Source organism: Canis lupus, chromosome X (assembly GCF_003254725.2).
Source record: "Canis lupus dingo isolate Sandy chromosome X, ASM325472v2, whole genome shotgun sequence".
NCBI classification, from domain to species: domain Eukaryota; kingdom Metazoa; phylum Chordata; class Mammalia; order Carnivora; family Canidae; genus Canis; species Canis lupus.
The window spans coordinates 66,197,477-66,222,711 of NC_064281.1; the positions used below are offsets into that span (position 1 = coordinate 66,197,477).

General features: G+C 37.4%; 1 long non-coding RNA gene across 1 annotated transcript; it reads left to right on the forward strand.

Moving 5' to 3' along the window:
- The first annotated feature begins 8,403 nt into the window (after positions 1-8,403).
- LOC112649279 (uncharacterized) lies at positions 8,404-14,099 on the forward strand. Its single transcript, XR_007409528.1, has 4 exons — positions 8,404-8,625; positions 10,050-10,133; positions 10,909-11,043; positions 13,945-14,099. It is a non-coding gene; the product is annotated as an uncharacterized LOC112649279 (long non-coding RNA).
- The last annotated feature ends 11,136 nt before the right edge of the window (positions 14,100-25,235 follow it).

The window sequence follows — 25,235 nt, forward strand, 5'->3', positions numbered from 1 at the left end:
AAAATGTCAATGTTACCCAGGGCAATTTACATGTTTAATGTGATCCCTATCAAAATAGCATGGACTTTCTTCAGAGAGTTAGAAAAAATTATTTTAAGATTTGTGTGGAACCAGAAAAGACTCAGAATAGCCAGGGGAATTTTAAAAAAAGAAAACCATATCTGGGGGCATCACAATGCCAGATTTCAGGTTGTACTGCAAAGCTGTGGTCATCAAGACAGTGTGGTACCGGCACAAAAACAGACTCCTAGATCAATGGAACAGAATAGAGAATCCAGAAGTCGACCCTCATCTTTATAGTCATCTACTATTCGATAAAGGAGGAAAGACTATCCACTGGAAGAAAGACAGTCTCTTCAATAAATGGTGCTGAGAAAATTGGACATCCACATGCAGAAGAATGAAACTAGACCACTCTCTTGCACCATACACAAAGTTGAACTCAAAATGGATGAAAGATCTAAATGTGAGACAAGATTTCATCAAAATCCTAGAAGAGAACACAGGCAACACCCTTTTTGAACTCGGCCACAGCAACTTCTTGCAAGATATATCCGCGAAGGCAAAAGGAACAAAAGCAAATATGAACTATTGGGACTTCATCAAGATAAGAAGCTTTTGCACAGCAAAGGATACAGTCAACAAAACTAAAAAACAACCTACGGAATGGGAGAAGATATTTGCAAATGACGTATCGAATAAAGGGCTAGTGTCCAAGATCTATAAAGAACTTCTGAAACTTAACAGCAAAGAAACAAACAATCCAATCATGAAATGGGCAAAAGACAAGAACAGAAATCTCACAGAGGAATACATAGACATGGCCAACAAGCACATGAGAAAATGCTCTGCATCACTTGCTATCAGGGAAATACAAATCAAAACCACAATGAGATACCACCTCACACCCGTGAGAATGGGGAAAACTAACAAGGCAGGAAACAACAAATGTTGGAGAGGATGGGGAGAAAGGGGAACCCTCTTACACTGTTGGTGGGAATGTGAACTGGTGCAGACCCTCTGGAAAACTGTGTGGAGGTTCTTCAAAGAGTTAAAAATAGTTAAAAATAGCCCTACCCTATGACCCAGCAATTGCACTCCTGGGGATCTATCCCAATGATACAGATGCAGTGAAATGCCGGGACACGTGCACCCCGATGTTTCTAGCAGCAATGTCCACAATAGCCAAACTGTGGAAGGAGCCTTGGGGTCCATCGAAAGATGAATGGATAAAGAAGATGTGGTTTATGTATACAATGGAATATTACTCAGCCATTAGAAATGACAAATACCCACCATTTGCTTCTACTTGGATGGACCTGGAGGGTAGTATGCTGAGTGAAATAAGTCAATCGGAGAAGGACAAACATTATATGGTCTCATTCATTTGGGGGAATATAAATAATAGTGAAACGGAATAGAGGGGAAGGGAGAAGAAATGGTTAGGAAATATCAGAATGGGAGACAAAACATGGAAGACTCCTAACTCTGGGAAATGAACTAGGGGTGGTGGAAGGGAAAGAGAGTGGGGTTTGGGGATCACTGGGTGGCGCTCATTGAGGTGGGCACTTGAGGGGATGAGCACTGGGTGTTATTTTGTATGTTGGCAAATTGAACACCAGTAAAAAAGACAAAAAAAAAAAAAAGGAGCACCTGCATCTCAATGTTTATAGAAGAAATATCCACAATAGCCAAACTTTGGAAAGAGCCCAGATGTCCATAGACAGATGAATGGTTAAAGAAGATATGGTATGTATATATATGTATAGTGTATATATTTACATATATATACATACCATATACACATAATGGAATACAACTCAGTCATCAAAAATTTTTTTTTGCCATTTGCAAGGACATAGATGAAAGTAGAGGATATTAGGGATCTCTGGGTGGCTCAGCGGTTTGGCGTCTGCCTTTTTCCCAGGGCGCGATTCTGGAGTCCCAGAATCGAGTCCCACGTCAGGCTCCCGGCATGGAGCCTGCTTCTCCCTCCTCCTGTGTCTCTGCCTCTCTCTCTCTCTCTCTCTGTCTATCATAAATAAATAAATAAATAAATAAATAAACAAATAAATAAATAATCTTTAAGAAAAAAGAAAGTAGAGGATATTATGGTAAGTGAAATGTCAATATGAGAAAGACAATTATCATATGATCTCACTCATATGTGAAATTTAAGAAAGAAAACCAAAGATCATATGTCAAGGAAGGGAAAAATGAAACAAGAGCAAATCAGAGAGGGAGACAAATCATAAGAGACTCTTAATCATAGGAAACAAACTGAGGGTTGCTGGAGGGGCAGGGGTGGGGGGATTCTGTAACTGGATGATGGACACTAAGGAGAGCATGTGAATTAATCAGCACTGGGTATTATATAAGACTGATGAATCACTGAATTCTACCCTTAGAATAGTAATAATACACTATAGGTTAATTAATTGAATTTAAATAAAGATATAATAATCCTGCTGTAAAATAATGGTGTATGTATCCCTTTGAATTAGTGTTTTATACTTTTTATTAGTGTTCTGTAGTGTGATTATTGGATGTTAGAGTAGTGATATTTTTACCTTTCGAGGATATTCCATACTGTCCTCCACGGTGGCCACACCAGGTTGCATTCCCACCAACAGTACACAAGTGTTCCTTTTTCTCCACATCCTCACAAAAGCTTGTTGTTTCTTGTGTTTTTTATTTTAGCCATTCTGGAAGGTGTAAGGTGATATTTCATCATAGTTTAGATTTTCATTTTCCTGATGATGAGTGATGTTGAGCATCTTTTCATGTGTCTGCTATTTACATGCCTTCTTCGGGGAAATGTCTGTTCATGTCTTCTGTTAAAGGATAATTTTAAAGATTGTATTGTGTGTTAATACATACTTTTTCACTTTTTCATTGTTTATTGAAGTTAGCTGACACACAAGTTTACATTAGTTTCAGGTGTACAGTATAGTGATTCAACTTCTCTATACACTATTCTGTGCTTACTACAAAAGTAGCTACCATCTGTCACCATACAATGCTCTTACAGTACCATGACCATATTCTCTATGCTGTCCCTTTCATCCCTGTGATTTATTCATTCCATAACTAGGAGCCTGTACTTCGGACTCTCCTTCACCCATTTTGTCTACCACCTGTCCATTCTGACAACTATAAGTTTGTTCTCTGTATTTATGGGTCTGGTTTTGCTCCATTGCTTGTTCATTTGTATTGTTTTTTACATAACTCATATAAGCGAAATCATATATTTGTCTTTTTCTGAATTATTTCACTCAGAATAATACCTTCTAGATTCATCCATGTTTTTACAAATGGCAAGATTCATTATTTTTCATGGCATGTAATATTCCATTATATATATAATACATAATATATAATATAATGTCCATTCATCTATCAATGGACACTTAGGTTGCTTCTATGTCTTGGCTATTGTAAATAGAACTGGATAGACTCAATAGCAAAATGCAGGTCACAAAAGAAAGTGCCAGTGAACCTGATGATAGGTCAAAAGATATTGTATCATCTAAAGACAGAGAAATAAAGATGACTATAAGGAAACAGTGTAGCTTACAAATAAGTTGGAATACCAGAGAAATGGAGTCAGAAAAAATATTTGGAGAAATAAAGAATGAAAATTTCACTGAATTGTTGCAAACATACACTTACAGTTGCCAATAACTCGGCAAACTTGAAGCAATACAAACATGAGGAAAATTACAGCTAGGCACATCACAGTTAAACTGCTGAAAACCAAAAATTAAGGGAAAAATTTGAAAGTGGCCAGAGGAAAAAAGAGGAATGGAGGTTCAAAGACAACCAAACAGTATCTTTAAAGTATTAAGTTCTCTATTGCTTTCTTCCTCTTTACAAATTCTATTTATATTTTGTTCCATTTTGCATGTAATTTTCTCCTTTTCAGTCCATGTAAACTCAATCTTCATATCTTGGCTTAAGCATTTCTTTTCATAAATCCTTCCTGACTTCACAGTATAAAGTTTAAAATGACCTTCCTCTATGCTAATTTAACATAAATTCAAGTCTCAAGTATAACAATCTACTGTTGTTGGCTTTTTAAAAGTACTTTTCTCCCCACTAGTTTGTGAGCTCCTTGATGACAAGTATTACCACGTTCATTTTTTATGCTCACATAGTACCTTACCTGCTAATAGTAGCTGGTTAACAAGCTGATTCAGTCATTCAACTTTAGTTCAAGATGCTGCAAATTAATAGGTGATCAAAATATGTGCCCACCCATTTAGAATCTACTGGGAAAGAAAATATTAAAGAAGTAAAACAAAATTAAAGATAACATCACAATCGTGTCAAGTGATGAAAATAAACTATGATGCAGAGGAAAAGAACAGGGAAATGAAGAAAAGAAAATCACCAATTTAGAGTTGGAGTTAAGGAGAATTTCACAGAGACATACCTGATATGTTTTAAGCTGTGCTTTCAATGAGTTCTTTTTGCTCCATATATGCACTTTCTATATATTTATGGATTTTTTTTCAGTCATGGATGTGAAACTTTTCTCCGAGTTCCCAGGCAAGTCTAGCATGACTTAAAGAACATTAAGAAAGTAAATATGCACTTCACAGATGACCCAAAGAGTTCAAAGAGGGCCTAGAGTCACTATTTTGTTGACAAAACTATTATTTGAGGCAGAAGCAGGAAAATAAACAGCTCCTTTCTGATTATTGTAGTAATCCTAGAGTAAGGGACTTACTGTTCCTTACTGACAGGACTTACCTATTTCTTTCCCTTTATTCCACTTCTTTGATTCATTTAGTCCCTAGATAGGTAATCACTGTTAACCAGATCTTAAATACTCAATACCTAATTATCTTTAGTCCTGATCATGAAGTGAGGCAAGAGGAAATATGGATATATTTAATCCCTAGACAAAAAATTAATAAAATTTCCCCTCACAATATTTTCCTTCTACAACCTTTTTTAAATAATAAATTTATTTTTTATTGGTGTTCAATTTGCCAACATACAGATAAATGTAATTAATGTAATTGCTAATGTAAGCCAAATTGATTGATTTGAGTATCAAATTTTATTTCTCATTCCTATTCTTATGAGGAAACAAAAATACCAAAGAGTAGGTAGTCAGAAGGATAGAGAAATAAAGCATCCTGCATAATCAGTAGACTGGTTCTGATTGAAAACTTATTATGCCCTATTTATTTTTCAGACTATTCCTCATCTGAGATTAGTGTTCTTTTAATATACATACATCAAGAGGCCATTAAAGTACAGAGTCACAGCAAAAGGACTGTAGACTCCATATGAGAAGAAAACAATGTTATTCACTTTGGTCTTTATCATAGAAATACACTCAGTAGTGTTCATTAGACATCATCATTTATCCATCTAGCAAAAAATATTGATTGCCTACTATATGCTTGGAACTGTTGTATACTCAGAGAATACAGTGGTATCTGAGATTCTTATCCCCATGGAACTTCCTTTGGGGAGGGGAGAGGAGGCAGCCAGTGAACAAATAAGGAAAAAATAAGATAATTTCAGATTGTGATAAATTCTATAAGTCTGGGAAACAGGGTGATGTAGCAGTGACTTGGAAGTGGGGCAATGTTAGATGGAAAGACTATCTGGAGAGATGATATTTGAATTGATACTGAAAGCTGAGGGAAAAAAACCCTTTCATACAGAAAGTCAAGGAGAGAAGCACCTTGGGGGCTCAGTTGTATAAGCATCTGACTTGATTTCAGCTCAGGTCATGATCTCAGAGTTGTGATATTGAGCCCCATGTTGGGCTCCACACTAGGTTTAAGCTTCTCTCTCTCTCTCTCTGTCTCTCCCCCTCCCTCTCTAAAAAAAGTCATGGAAAGAACTAAGCAGAGAGAAGAGCAACTACAATAATCCTAAGAGAAAAATAGGCTTGATATGTTCAAAGAAAGAAAATCAACATGGCAGGAAAGTCAATAGACAGATCATGCTATGGTTTGTTGGATGTTGTTAAGACATTTAATTTTATTGTCAGCTCAGTGGAAAGTCACACTGAAGGCTTTTTTCATGGGAGTGCTTCTGGATGCTATGCAGAGAATGGTTTTCAGCGTTCCATACCTGGAAGGAGAAAGAAGAGTTCAGAATCTGACAGAAGTCTAAGAGAGAGCTATTGATATCTTGAACTAGAAATTGACAGTGAAGAGAAAAATAAAAATAATAAATAATAAATAATAAAAATACTTCTCCTTCTGCCTTATGTCTCTGCCTCTCTCTGTGTCTCTCATGCATAAATAAATAAAATATTTTTTTAAAAACACACATTAGTACATACAGCAATAGGAGAAAAAGCAGGAGCATGCGATGTCATGGAAGCAAAGATAGAAAAGAATGTATTTTTGGAATTAGGGAATAGCTCACTACATTAAATGCTACTGAGAGAAAAGTCAGATGAAGAGAGAAATAACATTGGATTTGGCAACATGAGGTGATTGACAACCTTGACAAGAGCAGTTTTAACAGAGTAGTGGGGATAGAAGCAGACCTGGCATGGATTGACAATTAATGAGAGGTTAGGGAGCAGTGACAATTGACAATAAGGGTGGACACCTTTTTTTGAAATGTTTTATAGTGATAGGAAACAGAAAAACGAGACAGTGGCTGGGAGATAATGTGGAGTTGTTTTTGTAATTTAAAGGAATGATCCAGTAGAGAAGGATAAAAGTTGTACTACAAGATAGAATGGAAATAATTGCATGAATAAAGTCCTTGAGAGGGCAAGAAGAAGGATCCTGAGCACATTTGGAGGAGTTGGTCTTTGATATAAGCAGAGACACTTTATCCAAATAGTTTATGGATACGGGTAGGTGGTGGGAAGATAAAAATAGTTCTTTTCTGATCATTTCTATTTTCTTAGTGAAATAAGAGGCAAGGTCATCAACTGAGAATAAAGAAGATGGAAGAGAAATGGGAGGTTTGTGGAGACAGGGTGTGCTGAAGGAGTGGTCTCAGAGAGTAGGAATATTAATAAATTAAGGAACTGTAGTATGCCCAGATAGTGCTGTTAGGTCCATTACAAAAATTTTATCATACATTTTCAAGCCAGAAGTTCATCTGAGAAAATCAGATGAAAATCCAGCCCTCCATGGTGCAGTCTACTCCTTGTTCTGGGTATTGTCACTCTAGATAGAGCCTTAATCTATGACATTTGGAAAGATTTTATTGACGTTGGAGAGAAGAACTGCTTTTCCCATGACTTCCAATACATAGGGCACCTAGTCAGGTAGAGATAGATTATATGGACCTTTTGTGTATATTCCTGTACACAATTTTTTTTTATTCCTTGGAATGTCATCAGAGAGTTCAGAAACTTCTCTTGATTTCTTTGCCTTTCCCAATCCTCAGATGATGTCTTGTGCTTTGATCATGAATTCAAATGGGAATCTTCTGACTTTCCTTATCATGTCCTAATGGACCCCTCCATATGGCTTTTCTTTGTCCTTTGAAATTATCAAGCTAGACCATGGCTTAATGCTTTACTGAACCCATCTGTCTCACACTGCCACATCATCAACCTTACTGAACAAAGGAATTAATGATTGTGGCTATGTAATACTAAATAGGATATTTCATATTTTTCTAAAATAAAATACGGAAAACGAATTACTTTTGATGGAGAAAATGAAAGCCACATTGACTGTGTTTCTGAAAAACATGAATAGGCTCAGCTTTGGGTCTAAAAACAGTGACTTCAAAGTAGGATGACCAAGATAGTCCCACCTTCTAATGGTTGTTCCAATATAAACACTAACAGTTCATTACTCTCCTCAGTGTTCTGGTTTGTATTGTTAACCTGCTTCAAGGATCTGATATAGTCACTGACTCTGGAGAAAATTGTCATCAGTAGCTAGCTACTATTCTTTCTGTACCCCCATGTGCTCATAAGAGCAGAGTGCCACACTACTTTTACCACTACCTATAGGGCTTGATCTCAAAAAATAATCTCACCATGTCAGCCTGGCCTGCATTCTACTCTGTAATTTTCTACCTTACATTCTTCCTAAAACACTTTTTTTCATTTACCTAGTTGAATCAAGGGCTGAGTTTGGATTAATGAATTTAAATTAAGCCCAAACTGAACAAATGCGAGATACATGCCAGTCCCTCTACATGTTGAGATCTCCCCTACTGTTTTCTATGGTATTGTTCTCCCAAGTATAACCATATTTTTGAAGCTAGAGAATCTGGTTTATGATCCCCATGTCCAAATTTTAGATAGGGCTCTTTTCATCACATCAGTTATATAATACTTGTTTGCCTGCCAGATAAAGAGACCTGGACCAATGAAATTAAGTCCACTATGGAAGGAAAGGTAGCCCCTTTAAGGTCTGTTGTATGGAATGGTCAGAAACCCCTGATTCTAACTACTATGACATCAGGGATCAAATATCACAGGGACTAGCTATAGACACAAGTAAATCTTTCTTTTCAAGCTTCACGGAAATCACACTTTCAAGAGTCATGATTTTCTTTTTTTGTTTTGTTGTGGTTTTTTGTTTTATTTTAAAGAAGATTTCAAAAACAAAGCAGAAAAGGAGAGCCCAAAGACAAAAGAAAGATATTTAAACAACAGAGGAGAAATACTGGGTCTGTGTAATTTTTCCTAATTGTATCAACCTGTCTTTCCAAATACCTAATCTTGTCTCATCTCTAACATTATCGATCCAGGATCCTCCACTCTCCAGAGGTAGTTGTGGACATAAGCTGAAACTTAGGAATGAGTCATGGTGTGTATTTCACATATTACTTAATCTTTATTATTTTTTTAAATCAGAAAGAGCAATGTTTTATAGTCTGCAACAAATTGCCCTATGTCAAAATATCTCTATCAAAGTAGCAATGTAAAAATATCCTTGATTGCAATATGGCCCAATCAAAATGGCCATGTCTCAATGTTATATGCCCACCCATAACCAGTGTGGCTATAAGAATAAGCTCTGTGTAGATCTGGTGTGGATCCACTGTTAAAGTGATAAAATGCCGATTTCTTGTTTCAGTGTCCATAATTACTACAACTTACTTTTATACTAATGCCCTCACTCAAAGTATACTTTAAGTATCAAGTATTTACCAATTGATTTGTATGTATTAGCTTACCTCCAAAACGTTCTGCAGTATACCATGACAATTTGATGCTGCAACTCTCTATATTCAGTCTAAGTATTATGTGTCTGTGTTACTTTTGTCAACTGTGTTTTCTCTGTGTATGTTTTCCAACTAAGACAATTGGAAGGGGGATTTATATTTAATGCTTTTGGCTAAAAAGGTCCCTTAATACTTAGAATGGCAGCTAAAAAGAATCTTCCATTTGCATTTTCCCTTCAGTAAGTCATTCTCCATCACTGATAGATGATAGATAGATGATGATGATAGATGATAGATAGATGATAGAAATGTGAGACAGATTTTCTTTTTTTTTTTCAAAGATTTTATTTATTTATTCATAGAGACGCAGAGAGAGAGAGAGGCAGAGACACAGGCAGAGGGAGAAGCAGGCTCCATGCAGAGAGCCCGACGTGGGACTCGATCCAGGGTCTCCAGGATCACGCCCTGGGCTGCAGGCGGCACCAAACCGCTGCGCCACCAGGGCTGCCCTGAGACAGATTTTCTAAGTTATCAGTATAAGTAAGCATTTGCCTTTTAGCAATACTTTGCCATTTTTAAGAATCAAGCCTGGAGATTTTTATTATTATTTTATTATTATTATTTTATTATTATTGTTATTAAATTTTGATTTGCCAATATATAGTATAACACCCACTGCTCATCCCATCAAGTGCTCTCCTCAGTGCCTGTCACCCAGTTACCCCATTCCCCCAGTAGTCTCCCCTTCCACTACCCTTTGTTCGTTTCCCAGAGTTAGGAGTCTCTCATGTTTTGTCACCCTCTCTAATTTATCTTGAAATTTAAATATTTAGCAATGTAGAATCAATGTGGGCTATGGTGTTTCAAATTTCCTTAAACTCATGGCTAAACCTTTCCTTACTCCCTTAAAAAAAATCTATGTGCAGAACAGCTGGAGCTCATCCCATCAGAGTATCCTTTCTGGAAGTCCTGTATCTCCACCACCAAAGTTCTTTGGAAGAAAATTACATGTAAGTTCTCTTAAAAGGACAGTTAAAGGGATCCCTGGGTGGCGCAGCGGTTTGGCGCCTGCCTTTGGCCCAGGGCGCGATCCTGGAGACCCGGGATCGAATCCCACATCGGGCTCCCGGTGCATGGAGCCTGCTTCTCCCTCTGCCTATGTCTCTGCCTCTCTCTCTTTCTCTCTCTGTGACTATCATAAATAAATAAAAATTAAAAAAAAGGACAGTTAAAGCTTGTAAATACTGAAAAAGAAACCAAACTCAATCTTATTTAGAAGGAATTTTAGTAGACAGTTTATTGTATTTATTTTTCAGTAGGAGGTGGGGTTGCAGAGAAGAAGAAGCCAGAGATAACAATGTTTCTAACCATAAATATTACATAGCTAAATGTATTTATGGCAGATAACTCTTTGACACATTTCCTGAGAAAAAGTCAGCACTAACCAAATTAATCTGTAACATTTTTTAAATTGTATTTCCTTCATTTATCTAAATATCAAAGTAATTTTTCAAACATTCTAAGGAAGAATAGAAAATATTTCCTAACAAAGACCCTAGTTTTAGTGAGAAATTGAATAAAAGGAGAATGGTTTTCTTTGTTTTATGAGGATGCCATTTTTTAATTATATCTGTTATATCAATATAATGTGAATTCTGGATGATTTCATTTATTTGCTTCCTGTAGAATATAGTAACAATCCATTTTACTGTAACACTTAACACTATGTATTTTATTTTTAAATTATCCTGAAATATTTCATATTGATTTTTTCATTTAAAATAGCTTTATGATTCATGAAACTAAAGAGGACAATCCTTACATTTATCCATCTTATAACTGCAATGGCTCTCTGGAAACAGCTAAACCTAAAGCAAATTATGGGAACAACTATTCTTCACATGTTTGAAGCCACTCTTGGTATGTACCATACATTTCAGTTCTATATGTGGTTATCATCACCATAATTCAAGTAAAAGTAACACAATAAACACTAAGACTTTGCTATAGCAAAATGATATGAAGATATCAGTTGAGATGAAGATGGAAAACTTATCTTATACGACTTGCTACTACTATTATTTCATTTGTAAAATGACATTAGGATATATGAGTCAAAGGTATAGTATATTGAATGCTCCATATGTATGAATATACTTTGTTTATAAAGTATTTGAAGTATTATATACATAAACTATATATGAGTCATATAAGAAATATAAGTAAAAATAGTCTGTGTAATACTTTATATGTGTTAAGGTACTATATATGCATATATATTTTATTTAAAGTTGCAATTTTTAGAAAGGAGATTTTTTTTTAATTTTTTAATTTATTTATGATAGTCACAGAGAGAGAGAGGCAGAGACATAGGCAGAGGGAGAAGCAGGCTCCATGCACCGGGAGCCCGATGTGGGATTCGATCCTGGGTCTCCAGGATCGCGCCCTGGGCCAAAGGCAGGCGCTAAACCACTGCGCCACCCAGGGATCCCCTAGAAAGGAGATTTGATATCAAAGGAAGACTGTTTAAATGCCATGAGACTAATTCAGAGGTCAGAATGGTCTTATGTTATTACAATCATTAACTTACCATAATTTAGCAAGGCAATTGTTATTTCATGTTTTAGTATACTTTAATACATTAAATGGTACATTACTCAAGCTAATGCTGAACACTAGGTAATTTCTGATCTTTAGTTACAAAACATATTAAAAATTGAAATTAAGGGCAGCCCGGGTGGCTCAGTGGTTTAGAACCCAGGGTGTGATCCTGGAGACCCAGGATCGGGTCCCCTGTCAGGCTCCCTGCATGGGGACTGCTTCTCCCTCTGCCTCTGTCTCTGCCTCTCTCTCTCTCTCTCTCTCTCTCTGTATCTCTCATGAATAAATAAAATCTTTAAAAAATTGAAATTGAGTGCAAACTGTGTTTCTCTGTACAAGTAGAAACAGCAATCAGAAAAAAATAGTGAAATGGATCATCACCTAAAAGTTATCTCTATAATTTTTTTGAAATGCAATAAATTATAGAAAAAATGGAACTAATTCACCAAAACTTAAAAACTTGTGTTTGTTCACATATTGATGTTTTTTGAGGAGGCATTTTTAGTTACGTTGACCACATGACAAAATAACCTTCCTCAAAAATCTGACTGGGGGGAGTGACATCACCAAGAGAGTAATATAGGTCTTTCCTGACTTCAATCCCCCTCACAAGAAGAACAACTAATGATTATTCATAAACAAGACACCATTGAGAGAATCCTATAGCATAGGAATGAAGTTTAAGCACCCTCCTGCACCATGGAGACTAAAACAGCCTGCATTAGAAAGGTAAGAGAAGTAGCTACACAGGGACCACATTGACCCTCCTCCAGGCCAGCACAGCACAACACAAAGAGGTCTTCCCTGAGTCTCCAGTTTCTCCAGTGGAAAATAAGATGCCAAGGGGACAATTAGGTTTTCCAGAATTCTGGGGCCTCCTGATGTGGTCTCACCCCATGGAGACTACAGTGGAATCTGCACATATCAACTACTGGCGATCTTTTAGAGAGAAGGTAGGGGGCTTGCAACAACTGGTACACAAATGTTGAAAAACAGAGTTCATATCTGCAGTGCCCCAATAGTAATCCCAACTAGCAATTCTACTAGTTGGAGGTACCCTTTGATTAGAGACCTTGTTGAGATGAAGATCTGCCTGATTTGGGTCCTCAAAAGAGTTTTGCAGACTTTAGTGTCTGGTTTGCCCATTGCCAGGCAAACCCCCAAATGGGGAGAGTGTCTTTTGGCTACATCTGGCCATAGGGTCTGGCAAGAGCATATGGAAGCTATATAGACCAACAATGCTCTTGCTGAGATGCACATGGAGCCGATCTCCCCCAGAGCAAAACCAGTACCAGGCATGGAGTATTCCCCCACTTTGCCTACACAGTGGGATTAATTTATAGCCAAGACAGGGAGATTAATTTATAGCTCCCAGCTCCTCCAAACTGGAAAGCCTGTTTGTGAAAAGGGTAACATGCCTGGAGGGCCCCTGTTTATTCTGCCCAAACAAAGAAACTGAGACATTTTTCCACCCACTGTAGAGAGTATTTCCTAACCCCATTTCAACAGAATGGCTGGCAATAAGACCCTGAAGCTGTGTAACCCAGCAATGCTCAGGCTGAGAGATAGACAGGCAGAGCCAACAGAGAGCAGAACAAAACCAGTGGCCTTGTGTGGCCAGGGAACTTGGGGCATGTCTTGCCTTGAGGTAAGACAACAAAGAGCTTTATAAACTTGAGAACTGCTTCTTTATATACCCTAGTGGTAGATCCCACCTGCACCTGGAAAAAGAAACTAATTCATAGCCCCTCTCATTTATAAATATAGCCTTCAGTCTTCCTAACAAGGCCTAACCAGAACATATGGGAAGCTGTGTAGCCTCTCCAATATCTTGCTCACAGTGGCACTTGAACAGTGAGCACAGCCTATAGCTTTCCCCATCTGTAGAGCAAAACTAGTGGCTTCACCTGGTCAGGGAATTCAGTCACATATTTGCATGATTAGGGTCCCCAAACAATGAGCCCAGGCCCTGGGTTCCAATATGCTGCCCTGCAAAGGCAGGGAAGCTAATCCATAGTCTCATTTACTACTAAATATTGTACCCAGGCTCAACCATCCAGTAAGCCTAACCAGATATTCAGGGCACCCCCAGAGCCCATGCTACAGCTTCATATGAGCAGGAAACCAAGCCAGAAACCCTATCTGTTATCAGTATCACATCCCCTCTATATCTGACGTCAAACATTGAATGATTGCCTCACCCAAAATATACTCTAATAGCAGGTCCCACCTGCTCAAGAACACTACCAGAAGACAACCCAGAAACCCAAACTGCACTGAATGGTGAAAATCTGTCTCCACCAAAGCAAACTTATAAAGCCTGGAAGAAAAGCTCAATTACTCAAATGTACAGATACCAATGTAAGGAATCAAAGACAATGAAAACTCAGGTAAATATGTCACCACTAGAAGAAACTAACAAGGCTCCAATAATTTACCCTAAAGAAATAAATATTTATGAACTGTTAAAGAATTCAGAATAATTATCTTAAAGAAGATTAGCAACTAAAAAGCATAGAGACAATGAAAAAAAATTAGGAAAACAAGAAATGAGCAAAATAGGAAATTCAACAAATAGAAACCATAAAAAACCAAAAATCCCATAGTAGAAATATACAATTACTAAGGGGTGCCTGGGTGGCTCAGTCAGTTGAGTATCTGACTCATAGTTTTGGCTCAGGTTATGACCTTAGTGTCATTAGATTGAGCCCCACATCATGCTCCATGCTCATCACAGAGTCTGCTTGACATTCTTTCCCCTCCCTCTCTCCCCCCACCCCCCAGTAGTGCTCTATCTCTCTAAAATTAATATATATATACAATAACTGAAATTAATTCAATAGAGAACTTCAAAAGCAGGCTCAACCATGCAGAAGAAAGAATCACTGACTTAAGGATAGGACAATAATATTGGCAAATTGAGTTTAAATACAATATTAAAACAAAATAAAAACATCAACAACAACAACAAAGGATAGGACATTAGAAATCATTTCATAAGAGGAGCAAGAATTTTTTAAAATAATGACAAAGAGTGGAAAAAAGCCTACAGGACTTATTCAACACAATAGAAACATACAATATTCACATTATGGGAATTACAGAAGGATAAGACAAAAAAAGAAAAGAACAGAGAGCATATTTAAAGCAATAATCACTGAAAACTTTCTGAACTTGGAGAAAGAAACAGACATCCAGATCCGTGAGGCCCAAAAGATCCCAAACAGATTAAACGTGAATAGAGCTACATTGAAACACATTATAATCATCAAAAGTCAAAGACAAACAAAAAGAATTTTAAAAGCAAGAAGAGGAGAAGCTACATAAAGAATATTTCCATAAGACTATGGATAGATTCCTCAACAGAGACATTTCAGGCCATGAAACAATGGAATTACACATTTAAAATATTCAAAGAAAAAACCTATCAACCAATCATACTATACCTGGCAAAGCTGTCCTCAAAAATGAAGGACAGATAAAGATTTTCCCAAGCTTACAGAAGGTGAAGAATTTCATCACGAATAGATCCTCCTAATAAGAAATGCTCAAAGTAGTTATTTGAGTGAAAGTAAAATGATGCTAATTTAAATCATGAACTAGAACTTAATGTAACATTCACTCAATGGTAAACATTTAGTCAAAATTAGATTCTGTAACTTGGTAATAGTGGTCCATAATTCACTTACACTTCTAGTTGAAAATTAAAGCAAATGAATGTAGTAAAACTGTTACTACAATAATCCATTATTACTTATGCATTAAAAAATAAGTAAAGTATAATAGCAATAACCTAAAATGTAAATGAGAGGAAAAGTAAAAGTGTAAAGTTTAGGAATGATATTGAAGTTAAGTTACTATTGGATTAAAAATATGATTTTATAATTTAAGATAGTTTATGTAAGCCTCATAGTACCATAAGAGAAAAAACTACAGCAATTACACAAAATAACATGATAAAGAAGTCAAATCATACTGATACAAAATGCATCAAAACATACACAAAAATGACAGCAGGATAAGAAACAAAAAACAATGAATCTACAAAATACCAGAAAAGAATTAACAGAATGGCAACAGTAAGTCCTTACCCATAAACAATACTTTAAATATAAATTAAATTCTCCAATCAAAAGACATAGAATGGATAAATGGCTAAAAATCAAGATCCAACAATAGGTTTCCTACAAGAGACTCACATTAGCCTTCAAAACACACATAGACTGAGAATGATGGGATAGAAGAAGACATTTCAAGCATACCATAACAAAAAAAAATCAGTGGTAGTTATATCCACAAAATAGGCTTTAAGTAAAAAGTGATAAAAAGAGAAAAAGACTGTTATCACACAATGATGAGTCAACCCATCAAAAAATATAACAATTGTAAATATTTATGTGCCAAACATTGGAGCACTTAAATATATAAAGTGAAAACTAACAGAGCTAAAAGGGGAAATTAACAGAAATACAAGTGGGATTTATCCCCGGGATGCAAGGCTGGTTCAACACTCGTAAAGCAATCAATGTGATGGATCATATCAGAAAGAGAAAAAACAAGAACCATACGATCCCTTCAATAGATGCAGAGAAAGCATTTGACAAAATACAGCATCCATTCCTGATCAAAACTCTTCAGAGTGTAGGGATAGAGGGAACATTCCTCAGCATCTTAAAAGCCATCTACGAAAAGCCCACAGCAAATATCCTTCTCAATGGGGAAGCACTGGGAGCCTTTCCCCTAAGATAAGGAACAAGACAGGGATGTCCACTCTCACCACTGCTATTCAACATAGTACTAGAAGTCGTAGCCTCAGTAATCAGACAACAAAAACAAATAAAAGGCATTCAAATTGGCAAAGAAGTCAAACTCTCCCTCTTTGCTGATGACATGATACTCTACATAGAAAATCCAAAAGATTCCACCCCAGGATTTCTAGAACTCATACAGTAATTTGGCAGTGTGGCAGGGTATGAAATCAATGCCCAGAAGTCAGTGGCATTTCTATAAACTAACAATGAGACCGAAGAAAGAGAAATTAAGGAGTCAATCCCATTGACAATTGCACCCAAAAGCATAAGATACCGAGGAATAAGCCTAACCAAAGAGGTAAAGGATCTATACCCTACAAACTATAGAGCACTTCTGAAAGAAATTGAGGAAGACACAAGAGATGGAAAAACATTCCATGCTCATGGATTGGAAGAATTAATATTGTGAAAATGTCCATGTTACCAAGGGCAATTTACACGTTTAATGCAATCCCTATCAAAATACCATGGACTTTCTTCAGAGAGTTGGAACAAATTATTTTAAGATTTGTGTGGAATCAGAAAAGACCCTGAATAGCCAGGGGAATATGAAAAAGAAAACCATAGCTGGGGGCATCAAAATGCCAGATTTTAGGTTGTACTGCAAAGCTGTGGTCATCAAGACAGTGTGGTACTGGCACAAAAACACACATACATCAATGGAACAGAATAGAGAATCCAGAAGTGGACCCTCAACTTCATGGTCAACTAATATTCGACAAAGGAGGAAAGACTATCCACTGGAAAAAAGGCAGTCTCTTCAATAAATGGTGCTGGGAAAATTGGACATCCACATGCAGAAGAATGAAACTAGACCACTCTCTTGCACCATACACAAAGTTAAACTCAAAATGGATGAAAGATCTAAATGTGAGACAAGATTCCATCAAAATCCTAGAGGAGAACATAGGCAACACCCTTTTTGAACTTGGCCACAGTAACTTCTTGGAAGATACATCCATGAAGGCAAGAGAAACAAAAGCAAAAATGAACTATTGGGACTTCATCAAGATAAGAAGCTTTTGCACAGCAAAGGATACAGTCAACAAAACTCAAAGACAACCTACAGAATGGGAGAAGATATTTGCAAATGACGTATCAGATAAAGGGCTAGTGTCCAAGATCTATAAAGAACTTCTTAAACTCAACAGCAAAGAAACAAACAATCCAATCCTGAAATGGGCAAAAGACATGAACAGAAATCTCACAGAGGAAGACATAGACATGGCCAACAAGCACATGAGAAAACGCTCTGCATCACTTGCCATCAGGGAAATACAAATCAAAACCACAATGAGATACCACCTGACACCAGTGAGAATGGGGAAAATTCACAAGACAGGAAACAACAAATGTTGGAGAGGATGCGGAGAAAGGGGAACCCTCTTACACTGTTGGTGGGAATGTGAGGTGGTACAGCCACTCTGGAAAACTGTGTGGAGGTTCCTCCAAGAGTTAAATATAGACCTGCCCTATGACCCAGCAATTGCACTGCTGGGAACTTACCCCAAAGATTCAGATGCAATGAAATGCCAGGCAGGACACATGCACCCTGATGTTTCTAGCAGCAATGTCCACAATAGCCAAACTGTGGAAGGAGCCTTGGGGTCCATCGAAAGATGAATGGATAAAGAAGATGTGGTCTATGTATACAATGGAATTTTACTCAGCCATTAGAAACGACAAGTACCCACCATTTGCTTCGAGGTGGATGGAACTGGAGTGTATTATGCTGAGTCAAATAAGTCAATCAGAGAAGGACAAACATTATATGGTCTCATTCATTGGGGGAATATAAAAAATAGTGAAAGGGAATAAAGGGAAAGGAGAGAAAAAGAGTGGGAAATATCAGAGAGGGTGAGAGAACATGAGAGACTCCTAACTCTGGGAAACGAACAAGGGGTGGTAGAAAGGGAGGTGGGCAGGGGGTGGGGGTGACGGGCACTGAGGGGAGCCCTTGATGGGATGAGCACTGGGTGTTATTATATATGTTGGCAAATTGAACACCAATAAAAAATAAATTTGTAAAAAGCAAAACAAAACAAAAACAGAAATACAACAATAGTTAATGACATAATATCCCATTCTGAAAAATAGATTATTGAGACAGAAACTCAATTACGAAACAATGGATTTGAACAACCCTGTAGACCAAATGGACCTAACAGATATATGCAGAACATTCTGTTCAATAACAACAGTATACACATTCTCAAAGGCATATAGATCATTTTCTAAAAGAGATCATATATTAGGTCACAGAATAAGTCTCATCAAATTCAAGAGGACTGAGTTCAGATCAAGTATTTTCACTTACCACAATAGAATGAAACTAGAAATCAATAATAAGAAAAAAACTGGAAAATTCACAAATAAAATGAAATTGAACAACACTCTCTTGAAAAATCAATAGATCAAAGAAGAAATTAAAGAAGAAATAAATATAAAATTCTTCAGAAAAATGAAAATGGAAACCTAAAATACTAGACTTATGGCTTTCAGCAAAAACAGGTCTAAGAGGAATCTTCATTACAACAAATGCCTAAATTTTTAAAAAAGCAAGAAAGAGGAGGGTGGGGCAAGATGGTGGAAGAGTAGGATTCCTCAACTCACCTGGTCCCACCAACTTACCTAGATACCTTTCAAAGCATCCTGAACACGTACAAATTCGACCTGAGATTTAAAGACAGAACAGCCAGAACTCTACAGAGAGAAAAGTTTTTGCTGCTAGCAAAGTAGGAAGGCGGAAAAATAAATAAATTAATTAAAAAGAATCAAGTTGGGGAGGGGCACTGTGAGGAACCAGGCTAAAGCTGAGCACCCAGAGCCTCCTGGACAGGAAAACCCAGTCCTGGAGAAGAGGGAAATTTAAAAATTCATGCTGGATTTTTCCCAGCCAGAAAAGTGCTTAGCAGGGAAATGTGGCAGCCTCTCAGGAGGGGCAGTGAAGCCTCCAGATTCCCTGAGTCACTATTAGAGGAGGTGCACCCAGGGGAAAGCACAAAGTGGATCGCAGACTGATCTTGATAAGGGGCTGGAGTGGGCAACCCGAGGCATTTGGGAAAAGCCAGTAGGATAGGCAGCCAGATGCAGGCAGAGGTGCAGCTTCAGGAGCCCCCATGCTTTCAGGAGCTGCCACGCCCCCCAGGAGCCTGATTCCAGCAGCATAGGGCCCTGGATACCAGGGCCCTCAAGCGGACAAAGCCAGGGATCCTACATTCCCCCAGGGACAGGTGGATATGGGGAGGCCCCAGGAGAGTGATAACTCTCCTGCTACTGGGCAACCCACAAGTTGTGCAGATCAGTGAACCCCAGCCAGCCCCAGGAACATCTATGCCAATGCGGACTGGGAGACTGCATTGGTTACTAGCAGGGAGCTGACTCCAGAACTGGAGACCTGGCTGCCGCCATTGTTGTTTTCCTCATTTTTCACCTTGTGCCTGGGAGGGGTGGGGCAACCAGGGAACAAAGGACTCCCAAGATAAACAGTACACAATGAGCATGGCACCTGTCAGGGGACGGGGCATCTTTGCCAAGGCACACACACCTGAGGATCAGCACAGCAGACCCCTCCCACAGAGGACCAGCTAGAAGGACAGGGGAAGCAAGTTCTTGACCAAGCAGCACTGGAAAGCTACAGAACCAAGGGAAAATCAAGGGAATATATTGTATAGAACTAGAGTCTATGTAGTCCACCCCATTTTATTAATTTTTGTTTTTTTCCCTTTGTCCATTACAATTTGTTTTCATATCAGACTAAAATTTTCCAGTATTTTGTCTCTTTCCCACCTTAACTGCAATATTTTACCAGCTATTCATTTTTAAGTTTCTTCCTTTTTGACTTTAATATTTCTACAATTACAGATCTTAGATATATTTTTCAATTCTGGATTCCCTTCAACATATTCAACTTAATTTTGGGAGATATACAAGATATGTGTTTTTGTTCTGTTTTCTTTGTTTGTTTGTTTGTTTTGTTTTCTCAGCCCTTTTTTGTTCTACAATGGTGGAAGTTAATACCTTCTAAAACAGGACCAGCATGCACCCAGAAACAAGTGGAATATCATACTGGTTCATTCTGTGAGACTATATTCTCTCTTCATTCCATTCTTCTCCCCTTTTTATCTTGTTTATGTTTTGGTGGTCAATGTTGTGGATTTCTACAAGTATTGCTGGTTTATATAAATTTGAGATTGAGTATCTTCTAACATACAGAACTTAATACACACAGAACCAAGAGGATCAACCTCTAGGACCCCTCAAGTAGACTACATTCTCTACTTCCACTACCACTTCTTCACCACCATCTCCCACTCTCCCTTTTTTTCTATTTTTTTCTCTTTTTCCTCTTTGCTTTTCTTTTTTCTTTTTCTTTTTCTCTTTTTAGGATTTTTGACCTTTTATTTTTTACTACTTTTTTAAAATTTGTTTTTTCACTTTAGTAGTCCTTTTGTTTTATTTTTTCTGATCCTAGTTTCATTTTCTGCTCTCTGACCTTGTCAGAATCATCTAGGGTGAAATTGACTTAGGTCATGGTTGATATTCTTGACTCAGCCCACTAAGACAGCCACTCTGCACTGAACAAAATGACTCCAAGGAAGAATTCACCAGAAAAGAAAATCAGAAACAACACTCTACTAGAGTTACAGAATATGGATTTCAATCTGATGTCAGAAGGCCAGTTTAGAAGCACAACTATAAAGCTAGTGGTGGCTCTGGAAAAAAGCGTAAATGACTCTAAAGACTTCTTTACTGCAGAATTTAGATCTAATCAGGCTGAAATTAAAAATCAATTAAATGAGATGCAATCCAAACTGGAGGTACTAATGGCTAGGATTAATGAGGTAGAAGAAAGAGTGAGTGACATAGAAGACAAGTTGATAGAAAGGAAGGAAGTTGAGGAAAAAAAGAAAAACAATTAAAAGACCATGAGGAAAGGTTAAGGGAAATAAATGAGAGCCTGAGAAGGAAGAATCTCCATATAATTGGGGTTCCAGAAGAGGCCAAGAGGGAGAGAGGGCCAGAATGTAGATTTGAAATTCTCATAGCTGATAACCTCCCTAAGTTGGGGAGGGGAACAGGCATTCATATCCAGGAGATAGAGAGGTCCCCACCAAATCAATAAAAACCATTCAACAACTGGACATTTAATAATGAAACTTGCAAATTCCACAGACAAAGAAAAAAACCTTAAAGCAGCAAGAGACAAGAGATTCTTAACTTATATGAGGAGAAATATCAGATTAACAATAGACTTCTCCACAGAGACATAGCAGGCCAGAAAGGCCTGGCAGGATATATTCAGGGTACTAAATAAGAATAACATGCAGCCAAGAATACTTTATTCTTAAAGGTTGTCACTCAGAATATGAGAGAAAAGAACTTCCAAGATAGGCAGAAACTGAAAGAATATGTGACCACCAAACCAGTTCTGCAGGAAATATTAAGAGGGAACCTGTAAAAGAAAGAGGAAGCCCAAAGAAATAATCCACAGAACAGGGACTGAATTGCTATTAGGATGACAATAAATCCATATCTTTCAAAAGTAACTTTGAATGTGAATGGGCTAAATGATTCTGTCAAATGATGCAGGATATTGGCCGGATAAAAAAGCAAGACCCATGTATTTGTTATATACAAGAGACCCATTTTAGACCAAAGGACATCTCCAGCCTGAAAATGAAAGGTTGGAGAAACACTTACCATTCAAATGGTCCTCAGAAGAAAGCTGGGGTAGCAATCCTCATATCAGATAAATTAAAGATTACCACAAAGACTGTAGTAAGAGATGAAGAGGGACACTATATCATACTTAAAGGATCAATCCAAGAAGAAGGCCTAACATTCATGAATATTTATCCCCCTAATATGGGAACTGCTAAGTATATCAATCAATTCAAAACCAAAGATATACTTAGATAATAACACTAATAGTAAGAAACTTCAACACAGCACTTTCTGCAAATGACAGATATTCTAAGCACATCACCAAAGAAACAAGGGCTTTAAATGGCACACTAGACTAGATGGATTTCACAGATATTTACAGAACTTTCCATCCAAAGTAAACTGAATACACATTCTTCTCAAGGGCACATGGAACTTTCTCCAGAATAGACCACATACTGGGTCACATATCAGGTCTCAACTGATACCAAAATATTGGGATAGTCCCCTGCATATTCTCAGATCACAATATTTTGAAATTAGAACTCAATCACAAGAAAAAATTTGGAAGAAATTCAAACACGTGGAGGTTAAAGACCATCCTGCTGAAAGATGAATGGCCAACCAGTAAATTAGAAAAGAATTAAAAAGATTCATGGAAACTAAGGGAAATAAAGATACAACCATTCAGAATCTTTGGGATACAGCAAAAGCAGTGTTGAAGGGAAATACATTGCAATACAAGCATCCCTCACAAAACTGGACAAACTCAAAGACACAAGCTAACCTTGCACCTAAAGGAGCTGCAGAAGGAACAGCAAATAGATCCTACACCCAGCAGAAGAGAGTTAATAAAGATTTGAGCAGAACTCAATGAAATAGAGACCAGAAGAACTGTGGAACAGATCAACAAAACCAGGAGTCGGTTCTTGAAAGAATTGATAAGATAGATAAGCCATTAACCAGCCTTATTAAAAACAAAAGACCCAAATAAATAAAATCAGGAATGAAAGACAAGAGACCTCAACTAATACCAAGGAAATACAAATGATTTTTAAAATGTATTATGAAAAAAAATAAAAAATAAATAAAAACGTATTATGAGCAGCTCTAAGCAAAAAACAAACAAACAAACAAAAAAACAGTCAATCTAGAAGAAATGGAAAATGGATGCATTTCTGGAAAACCACAAACTACCAAAACTGGAACAGGACGAAATAGAAAACCTGAACAGGCCAATAACCAGGGAGGAAATTGAAGCTGTCATCGAAAACCTCCCAAGACACAAAAGTCCAGGACCAGATGGCTTCCCAGGGGAATTCCATCAAACATATAAAGAAGAAATAATACCTATTCTACTAAAGCTGTTTTGAAGGATAGAAAGGTAGGGAATATTTGCAAACTTGTTTTATGAGGCCGGCATCAACTTTACACCAAAATCAGACAAAAACCCCTCCAAAAAGGAGAATTATAGACCAATATCACTGATAAACATAGACGTAAAAATTCTCAGCCAATAGGATCCAACAGTACATTAAGAAGATTATTCACCATGATCAAGTGGGATTTATCCCTGAGGTGCAAGGCTGCTTCAACACTCGTAAAACAACCAACGTGATAGATCATATCAATAGGAGAAAAAACAAGAACATATGATCCTCTCAGTAGATGCAGAGAAAGCATTTGACAAAATACATCTTCCATTCCTGATCAAAACTCTTCAGAATGTAGGGATAGAGGGAACATTCCTCAGCATCTTAAAAGCTGTCTACGAAAAGCCCACAGCTTTATCATTCTCAATGGGGAAACACTGGGAGCCTTTCCCCTACGATCAGGAACGAGACAGGGATGTCCACTCTCACCACTGCTATTCAACATAGTACTAGAAGTCCTAGCCTCAGCAATCAGGCAACAAAAAGAAATAAAAGGCATTCAAATTTGCAAAGAAGTTAAACTTTCCCTCTTGGCCGATGACATGATACTGTACATGGAAAACCTAAAAGACTCCACCTTAAGATTGCAAGAACTCATACAGCCATTTAGCAGTGTGACAGGATACAAAATCAATGCCCAGAAGTCAGTTGCACTTCTATACACTAACAATGAGACTGAAGAAAGAAAAATTAAGGCATCAAACCCATTTATAATTCTACTCAAAAGCATAAGATACCTACGGATAAACCTAACCAAAGAGGTAAAGGATCTATACACTAAAAACTAGGGAATGCTTCTGAAAGAAATTGAGAAAGACACAAAGAGGTAGAAAACATTCCATGCTCATGGATTGGAAAAATTAATATTGTGAAAATGTCTATGCTACGAGGCAATTCACACGTTCAATGCAATCCCTATCAAAATACCTTGGATTTTCTTCAGAGAGTTGGAACCAATAATTTTAAGATGTGGAATCAGAAAAGACCTTGAATAGCCAGGGGAATATTGAAAAAGAAAACCATATCTGGGGGCATCACAATGGCCAATTTCAGGTTTTACTGCAAAGCTGTGGTTATCAAGGCAGTGTGGTACTGGCACAAAAACAGACACAGATCAATAGAACAGAATAGAGAACCCAGAAATGGGCCCTCAACTTTATGGCCAACTAATATTCAACAAAGCAGGAAAGATTATCTACTGGAAAAAAGACAGTCTCTTCAGTAAATTGTGCTGGGAAAATTGGATATCCACATGCAGAAGAATGAAACTAGACCATTCTCTTACACCATACACAAAGATAAACTCAAAATGGATGAAAGATCTAAATGTGAGACAAGACTGCATCAAAATCCTAGAGGAGAATATAGGCAATACCCTTTTTGATCTTGGCCAAAGCAACTTCTTGGAAGATACATCCATAAAGGCAAGGGAAACAAAAGCAAGAATGAATTATTGGGACTTAATCAGGATAAAAAGCTTCTGCACAACAAAAGAAACAGTAACAAAACTGAAAAACAACCTACAGAATGGGAGAAGATATTTGCAAATGACCTATCAGATAAAGGGCTAGTATCCAAGATCTATAAAGAACTTAAACTC